The 8,511-nt window shown below is 39.8% G+C and overlaps 1 long non-coding RNA gene across 1 annotated transcript; it reads left to right on the forward strand.

The window, feature by feature from the left end:
* Positions 1-1,809: 1,809 nt before the first annotated feature.
* On the forward strand, positions 1,810-6,261 carry LOC128421611 (uncharacterized). Its single transcript, XR_008332357.1, has 2 exons — positions 1,810-3,975; positions 4,203-6,261. It is a non-coding gene; the product is annotated as an uncharacterized LOC128421611 (long non-coding RNA).
* Positions 6,262-8,511: the final 2,250 nt, after the last annotated feature.

The following is an 8,511-nucleotide window of genomic DNA, read 5'->3' on the forward strand; positions in this document are numbered from 1 at the left end:
GATCTCAATTGGCTGTTCCCTGTCAGGTGTTCAGGGCTTCTCTGAATGCTATGGATCCTAGCGTAGACCTGTACTGCCATTCCAGCTTCCTTTATACTGTGGGAATAAACAGAGTTTAACAGTTTCAGCAGCTGGCTCCTGCGTCAGCCTCTGTGTTATCCAGAAAACTTGTCGGATTGGTACCTCGAATAGCCTTGGCTGTTCCTTCTGGCTCCCATTCCCAAGCTGTTAGGTCTTTTTGACAGAGGCAGCCAAGATGATAGAAGGCACTCTCTTCCTTCCACCAGGTTCTGTGCTGTGCAATTCCTAAGGCAACCTCTGGATGAATAACTAGCATTCATTTTTACACATGCTACTCTTTTTATAGGCTGTGGAAAAACTACTGCAGGAGTAGCCAATGCGGTGCCTCTCCCAGATGTTGTTGGGTTGAAATGCTCATCATCTAGGTCGGCTGTGGCTAATGGGGGTTGGGAAACACCACCCCTGAACCAATGGGCTGTATCAAATTAGGCACAAATGTAATTTAGCTTTAGGATTGGGGCCCCATATGGTGATATACCCCTGCGCTTTTTTCCCCTCTTTCAGTTCTGCCCCACTGATTTCTAAAAGTGGCTTGCTAAATTTGAATATGAAAGGGGATGGGCAAACTGTGTTGAAATGCATTCTCCATAAACAATGCAGACATACTGGATTATTTCTCTTGCTGAGCATGGGTTCAGGCCCAATTTATTGGCTTGGCAAGATTATCCAAAACTAAAACTCCAAAGGTTTGGCTCAGGACTAGTGCAGTCCCAACACCGCACTTGTGCATGGGTGGGCGGATAACGTTTGTGCAATGCACAATTGCCAGGTTCACCAAGCCCTCTCCTAACAATTCTCCCTCAAATCAGCAGAAGCATTTATTATTATTATTTGTATAAGCATCCTTAAATATGATTAAAATGTTCTTCAGAAATGAACTAGCACCCATACTAGAATGTCAGGTCATATGTATTTTTTTTACAAAGCAGGAAGGTGAAGATGTGAACTCTAATATGTGATGACATTTCTGAAGGCAAAGTCATGGAAATCACAATAATTTATGCAGAATTTTAAGCATTTAGAACCCATGACATGCACATTTGTATTCTACCCCCCCCATACACTTTTACTTGCTTAAAATCACTTAGCCGTTTTTGCATCATCTAGGTATCCTCCAGATGTTTCTACAAAGTTCACTTCCCCACCCCCCACCCCAAGACTGTCATAGGCCGGGTTCACATGACACACTAAGCCAAACCTTGGTTTAGCAAGATGGTATGAGCTCGTGGCCACTTTGCTCCTCCCCAATCCTTTCTGCTACCACAATAGGTAGTGTGTTGGTCAAACTGGGGCTCATGGTTAAGCCATACCTTGGCTTGGCTTAGCATGGTAGCAAAAGGGATTGGGGATGGGTGAATTGTTGGGGGCAACCTAAAAAGTCATCCAGCCCAACCCTCTGCTCATTAGGAAACGTGCTGCTACAGCATCCCTGTCAGGTAGCCACCTAGCCCATGCTTAAAAACATCTAGAGCCAGCATGGTGTAGTGGTTAAGAGCGATAGACTCGTAATCTGGTGAACCGGGTTTGCTTCCCCGCTCCTCCACATGCAGCTGCTGGGTGACATTGGGCCAGTCACGCTTCTCTGAAGTCTCTCAGCCCCACTCACCTCACAGCGTGTTTGTTGTGGGGGAGGAAGGGAAAGGAGAATGTTAGCTGCTTTGAGACTCCTTCGGGTAGTAATAAAGCGGGATATCAAATCCAAACTCTTCTTCAGCTCTTCTTCATCTAACCAGATTAGTCTTCAGGTCCGATCTGCCAGGAAATTCTCCCCTGTAATCTGTGCAGGAGCTTAATAATGGGGCTTGCACAAGAGAACATCCTGGTGGGTTGTGCCTCTTGCCTCACAGACCATCGTACCTTTAGATCAAAACAGCCTTCTGAGGCTGACATTATTTAGCTTTTGATGTAATCTTCATTTGGGTTTTTAAAATGTAACTCTAAAAAGCAATATGCTATCTAACAATTGGCGCTGTGCTGTGTGTTACAATTGTTGTAGGATACATCTTTAAACACCTGTGTATGCATGTCAGGTTTCCCAGATGTGTGTACTGGAGTGTTTAAACATGTGCTCACATGCATGTTTGTTCTTTTTTTTTTGGCATCGTATGCATTTTGTGCTGAAAATGCCTGTGTAACACCAGTATTTCATGCAACAGTTGCATTGTGTAGCACTGCCACCAATACCTGGAGATACTACTTGAATATTTAAGGGGATGTCTGTGAGACTTCTAGTAACCTGTGGAGTTGCATCTATTCTTCACATGCCCTTCGTAGAGGAACATTCAGATTTGTCAAAAGCCTTGTTGAAGCAAGTACATGTGATTGTTTTTTAAAAATAATTATAAAGAGCAAATTAAGAGGTGAGATGACTTTAAAAGCAGACTCCGTGTAGGATGTGCTTTGTAACCCTGGTATACTCCAAAAGCTTGTATGGGGAGAAAAATTAAAAGACAATTATAGTTTTGTGTTGCACCATGGGAGTTAAAGAAAAGTTTGAAGGAACAAGTAGACATATATGTGGATTTTTCTGTTTATTCACATTCTTAGTGGCAGTGATAGGTTAACCTGGTCTATTTCAGACACCTTGGACCTGTTCACATATTTCTCCTGTCCAAGAAATACATTTTTTTATCAGGTGGTCAGAGAGTACCAAGTTAAATGTTGTAAAGGCCATGTTACCCCTTGCTTTCTCCTCGTGGGGGAGGAGAGCCAAGAGCCAGGACCTGCAACAGGTTAAGATTTCTCCCTGGCAAGTAGCAACTGAACATAATATAATTCAGATAAAATTTGTTCTGCATTATAAATTTAGTTTCCCAAAGCCGGCACAAAATTGGTTTTAACAACATTTATCGCGCATGCATTGATAATGATATTTGAAGAGTTTCAAGCTTAAATTGAGAGGCTTGTGGATGCTAGAATTATTTGGTTTGATTGCAGAAAGCTTCAACATTATAACGTTGTTTATATGCACAGATCTAATTACAATACCTGTAAAGACGTCCTTAAAATAACTACTTAAAGCATGGTCCCCAGAGAAAGCCAAGAAAGTTTCCGGTCCATTTCCTTTTTTTGAAATTCAGATCATTCATTTAGAAAACGAAAGCAGCATTTTTTCGTTCACTTAAAGTTTGGTTAATGGGCATCAATAAGAAATGACGAATTCTCAGGAAACATAATAAAACTACTTGCCAAAATAATGATAATAATAATAAACACCCATCCAACCCCAACCCCTTCCATAAGTAAATCTTGACTAAAAGAGATGATGCTAATTAATAATGTTTAATAATGTTAGTTATTGGCTAATATTTAATCTCCCCCCCCCTTTTTTGCAAATGTAACTCCTTGTCCTCAAATGACACTAAATTATTTATAGTATTAAATGTACACCTTTCTATATTGTGTGGCTATGCAGTCTGTGAGTGTATCAGTAAAAGTGACTTTGGGATCTCGGTATCCATAGCTTCCCATGACGATTGGTTTGTTCACCATGGCACTGACCTTGATTCTGTTTGGGGCTGCTAGGGCTTGGACCTCCTGGAAGGACAACATTCCCCTTTCACTTAAACGTTAAGGCAGTCCACAACAACAAAGGTTATATGTGGAGTCTGGCATTTTGCATTGAATTGAATGAGGAAGCCCTTGCATTCCAGGGAGCACATCTGTATGTACAAGAAGCTCTGCGTGGAGCTGAAGTTGCTTCCCTCCCCCCCAAAAAACCCCATTCATTGGATTAAATAAATTGACGTGTCCATTATATTTTTAACACAGCTTGGAATATGTTAACATAGATAAATGGGGAAGATACGTAATAATCACGAATGATTCGTGAGCTAAAACCCTTAATTTTATCTTTTTTCTTCTTCAAATGACCAGATTTTAAATGCCAATACAGTGGTACCTTGGGTTACATATGCTTCAGGTTACAAACTCCACTAACCCAGAAAAAGTACCTCGGGTTAAGAACTTTGCTTCAGGATGAGAACAAGAATCGTGCTCCGGCGGCACGGCGGCAGCAGGAGACCCCATTAGCTAAAGTGGTGCTTCAGGTTAAGAACAGTTTCAGGTTAAGAACGGACCTCCGGAACGAATTAAGTACTTAACCCAAGGTACCACTGTAGTGCATTGTGGCTGATCATATTCATAGATGCTACCAGAAACTTTTAGGCCAAAAACAGTGTGCAGAGCAATGCTAACGTAACAAAAACTCCTGTATATGTTACAAAAAAGAAAAAAAAGAGGCAGCCATCTGACAATTTTCAGTAACTTGGCTTCTTTTTACTGTAGCGTGTTTATAATTGGAATGGTGAAGGAAAAGGAGGAAAGGGAAGGGGAGAAAAAAAACATTTAAAAGGATGCTGCCTCTTGCTTTGACACGGTTTTGTGTCTAAGGGCTCTAATTAGTTGGGGCTGATAGTTGTTGGCTTGGAAACATTGCTTAGCCTCACATGTTGCCATTGTCTGGGGACATCTGAGCTCCTTTGCAAAAGTAGAAATAGCACGGTGTTGTCTTGTGTTTGGCTGCAGTCTCATTTCGGCCGGCTCTTGCGCCGCTGGAGTGCTGGCCGATCCCTTCTCCAGTGTGTCGATGCAACCGGGAGGATGAGCTGGGGGAGCGAGAGGAGTGCAAGATATGTAGAGGGTTGAAATTGTGCCCTTGATGTTAACAATGTGCCTTTTGTTACGAACAACACCATGTTGTGGAGCATGCAACGTTGTCTATTTAACCCTTTGAACGCTGTACTATGTAGTAAGGTTGAAATCTTATTTTTTTTAAAAGCACGGTACCTGTCTTAAATACGTTTCCATGAGCACAATCCACTAGGAGCCTCTCCCGCCGTTGCATACGCCCCGGTGAAATGAAGGGCAGTTCTGCAAGAGCACTCCAGGGTCCTTTTTGGGGCGACCCTCGGTTATATCCATTGGACATGAGCAGGAGAAGTTTCTGGCTGATTTTGCCCTGTGTTTTCAAAGCCTTAATATAGATCATAAGGCAATCCTACTACTTAGTGATGGAACAGAATACTCTCTTGTAGGAATTTTCATGCTCTTTCAAGGGTTAAAGATGGCACCTCGTAGTAGTTAGCGGTAACCTTAACATCAGACTGGTTTCTTTTCTTTTAAGAACTATGTTTTTCTTTGTTTTGTTATGACAGCACTAGGCAGAATCAACTGTATTTGTAAAAAGGAAAAAAAATTACCTCAAACTGTTTCATTTTATAGTGAGAATTAATCCCAGGGCATTTGGTATGAACCAAAGTGCATTCCTTTTCTACGTGCCTGGCTCCAATAAACGTGGCCAGGGGTTTTTACAATTTGGGTGCAAGGCATTTTAATGCCCATTTTACCTTGCTGGGTGGTTTGGGGTCATGAAGGACTCCTTAGGAATGTTTTTTTCTTTTTTAAATGGCGCTTCATGGCTACCATCAGGCAGCCTCCATTTATTAGAATGGGACTTGTGTGAAACCGTGTGGAAGTGCCATTGAAATGAATGGAGGCTGGACAGCAACAATTGTGGGAGGGTTGTGTTTATTAAAGTAGCAACGGGCTGCGTTATAATCTTTAGGCACATGTCGGAGTTCTTCGATTCTGTCTATTTTTCATAAAAATCTTTGGTTTTCCAAACAGAGGTAGCTGGTAAACATAAATCCGTTTTAAGAAAGATTTTTATGTAAGTAAATATTTTTGCATTGCCCACTTGAGATGCTACAGTAGCATTGAAATAAAGAAAGCATTTGTGAAATAACATTGTTTCTAGGGGGCTTGTACATCTGTGCTACAAAATACAAAGTAATATGAAAAAAGTCATCGTATTTACTCAGCTCCACTGCTACAATTACGTCTAAGGTGTACATTGGATTTCTTTTTCTTGAAAAATAAAGAGCAACAACTTAGACACGTGACTGTAATATGCTGCAACTGTGTGTACTGAAAACATGTGAAAAAAAATGACTGAATGTGGATTGTGTATATATGTATGTAAAAATTTATGTGAGATGCTGCTGCTGTCAACAGCCACTTCACATTAAATATGTTGTAGTGGGTTTTAATTCTAGTGGCCAGTTTTATAATACTTACGTATTGTATAGCTGATGACAGGAGTTAAGACTGTTTTAGTGAATGTTTGTTACATTTATTGTTGTGGCCAGAGATCATTTCAGAATAAAAAATTATGTCCTACATGACTCTCTTTTTGTTTTAAAACTAGGTTTGTTTGTTTGTTTGTTTTCAGATGTGCTAGTGGACCTAGAAAAAATAATAATGTTATTATCAGTTATAACTGATAATTTTTATTTTGTGTTAATCATACCAAGAGTGGCAAGGAAAAAAGACATTTTTAATGCATAAATTGGCAGCTTCTCTCAACCATAGGTTTGGAGAAGCAGACAAGCAAGAAGTGTACTCTCCTGAGTTTGAGAACTATGTACAATGGACCAAGCTGGTGCTGGTTCCGTTTTGTCAGTGGAAATCCAGAGTAAATTGCTCCAATTAATGTAGCTCAATTCAGGTCAGGTCAAATTTTGATTGTTCGTAGCAAAAGAAAGCCACGACGAAATTTCAGATGAACTCAAGAAATCAAATTTGCAAGTAGAAATATTGCAAATATTATGTATATGAAACACAGCAAATAAAAGGCAGAATCAAGGATAAAGAAGCAATACAACGAAGGATAAAATAACTATAAAGTAAATAATAAAGCTATGAAATAAGGGCATTATCATAACCATTGATAGCTATCTTTGGAAGCACTTATGGAGGACTCCTTGCAGCAGCCAATGAAAAGAGACCCCCAGAAAGTCAGTATCTGACAATAGGTAACACATCTTTTCTTGTCAATTAATACCTTTGCCAAATATGTGAATATGCTGGCAACTTTTCTATCTAATCTGTCCAAACTGAAGCACCATTAAATCCCATTGCTATTAATGGGTGAGATGATTTAATTTTCCCATGAAAATGAGTAGGGATTATGAGTACCTATTAACTTTTACCTGTGTAAATTTACAGGTTAAGAAAAAAGGGGAAGTAACTTCCCCTGATAATTCCAGTTCATTGAAACTGGATGCCCATTTGACGCAAGGAATTTTGCGGTGAAATCTGCAGTAGCCACAGATCTTAATTTTGCTTATTCTCAAGTAAGTGTGTTAATGACTGGAGTCCAAGAGACATTTTGTGTTTAATGGCAGTGCTTTTTTTCAGGAGGTTCTCATGGGTAGGCAGTACCCGCACCACTTTTGTTGTTGTTGTTAAAAAGTGTGGCACTTTTTTAAAAAAGGAGACTTGAAAATCTGCCATTTTCTCTTCCAGCAGCTCATATCCTTTGATGCCAAACCCAATATTGCTGTGTTTTGTTTATTTTTAAGGCTTCCCTTTGCAGGTTCCCCTTTGTTCATTTTCTGCATCTTGCACAGCCTTCTTTTCTGCAGACAACTCCGTTGCCTCTTTCTTCTCCTGCTCCCTCATTAGCACATATCAGAATGTGTTAAGTAGCATTTTCAATACAAACAAGAACAACAACCCCACACACACAAAAGGCAGGAAGAGGAGGGGGGAAGAACAATTAAATGTCGTTCCTGCTGTTATTTTTGTCTGAACCAGAACCCTTGCCAAGATGCTTTCTAAATTATTCCCCACATTTTGTTTTCTTAGGTGTGGTGCATGGTGGAGGGGTAGTGAATGTTGTTCTAAGAGGGGCCTCCTCCTGCCCCTTTGCAAAAGCCCAAATGTTCAGCAACGCAAAGAAAACAATAGTGTATCCCAGAGAGAATGGGCCTGGAAGTTGCCTCAGGGCTTTGCCTGGCTTTGGCCAATGTGGAGGGAGAGAAGGGGCAGATTCTAGATTCTTACTAACAATGAGTAGTTGGGATCTTTTAATAAGCACCCTTGGTAGAGGTGCGTGTAGTTTTAAAATTGACTGATACAACAACACAGAAATACAGAAATAATACCAAACTAGCAGGTAAGTCACACAATCAGCTTGTGGAAGGTGTTAATATTTTCTGTTTCTCTACTGAGACCAGCCTGAACTCTTCTGAGGGGGGAGATAAAAATCTATGCAGTGCTTCATATTCTGAGAATATTATTATTATTATTATTATTATTATTATTATTATTATTACTACATTGCCTTTTGTTTGACTGGACTCAAGGCAACTTACAGATAAAAACAAGAAATGCTAAAAACTTAGAAAAAATTATCATTAAATAAAATTAAACATTGATAGAATTAATACTGTATACATACAGTTAGCATTTCATCCCTCTGATATGCCTATGATGTAGTGATTACTATTATTATTCCCAATTTAAAAATAGTGAACTGAGGCTGAGACCTGAAATATAAGTTACCTTCTAAACCCATCATTCTTATCTATCTTAAATATGCTGGTGATATTAGTTTATACAATATTTTTCACAACTTCCCTTTAT

The sequence above is a fragment of the Podarcis raffonei genome, chromosome 10 (genome assembly GCF_027172205.1).
Source record: "Podarcis raffonei isolate rPodRaf1 chromosome 10, rPodRaf1.pri, whole genome shotgun sequence".
Classification (NCBI taxonomy): domain Eukaryota; kingdom Metazoa; phylum Chordata; class Lepidosauria; order Squamata; family Lacertidae; genus Podarcis; species Podarcis raffonei.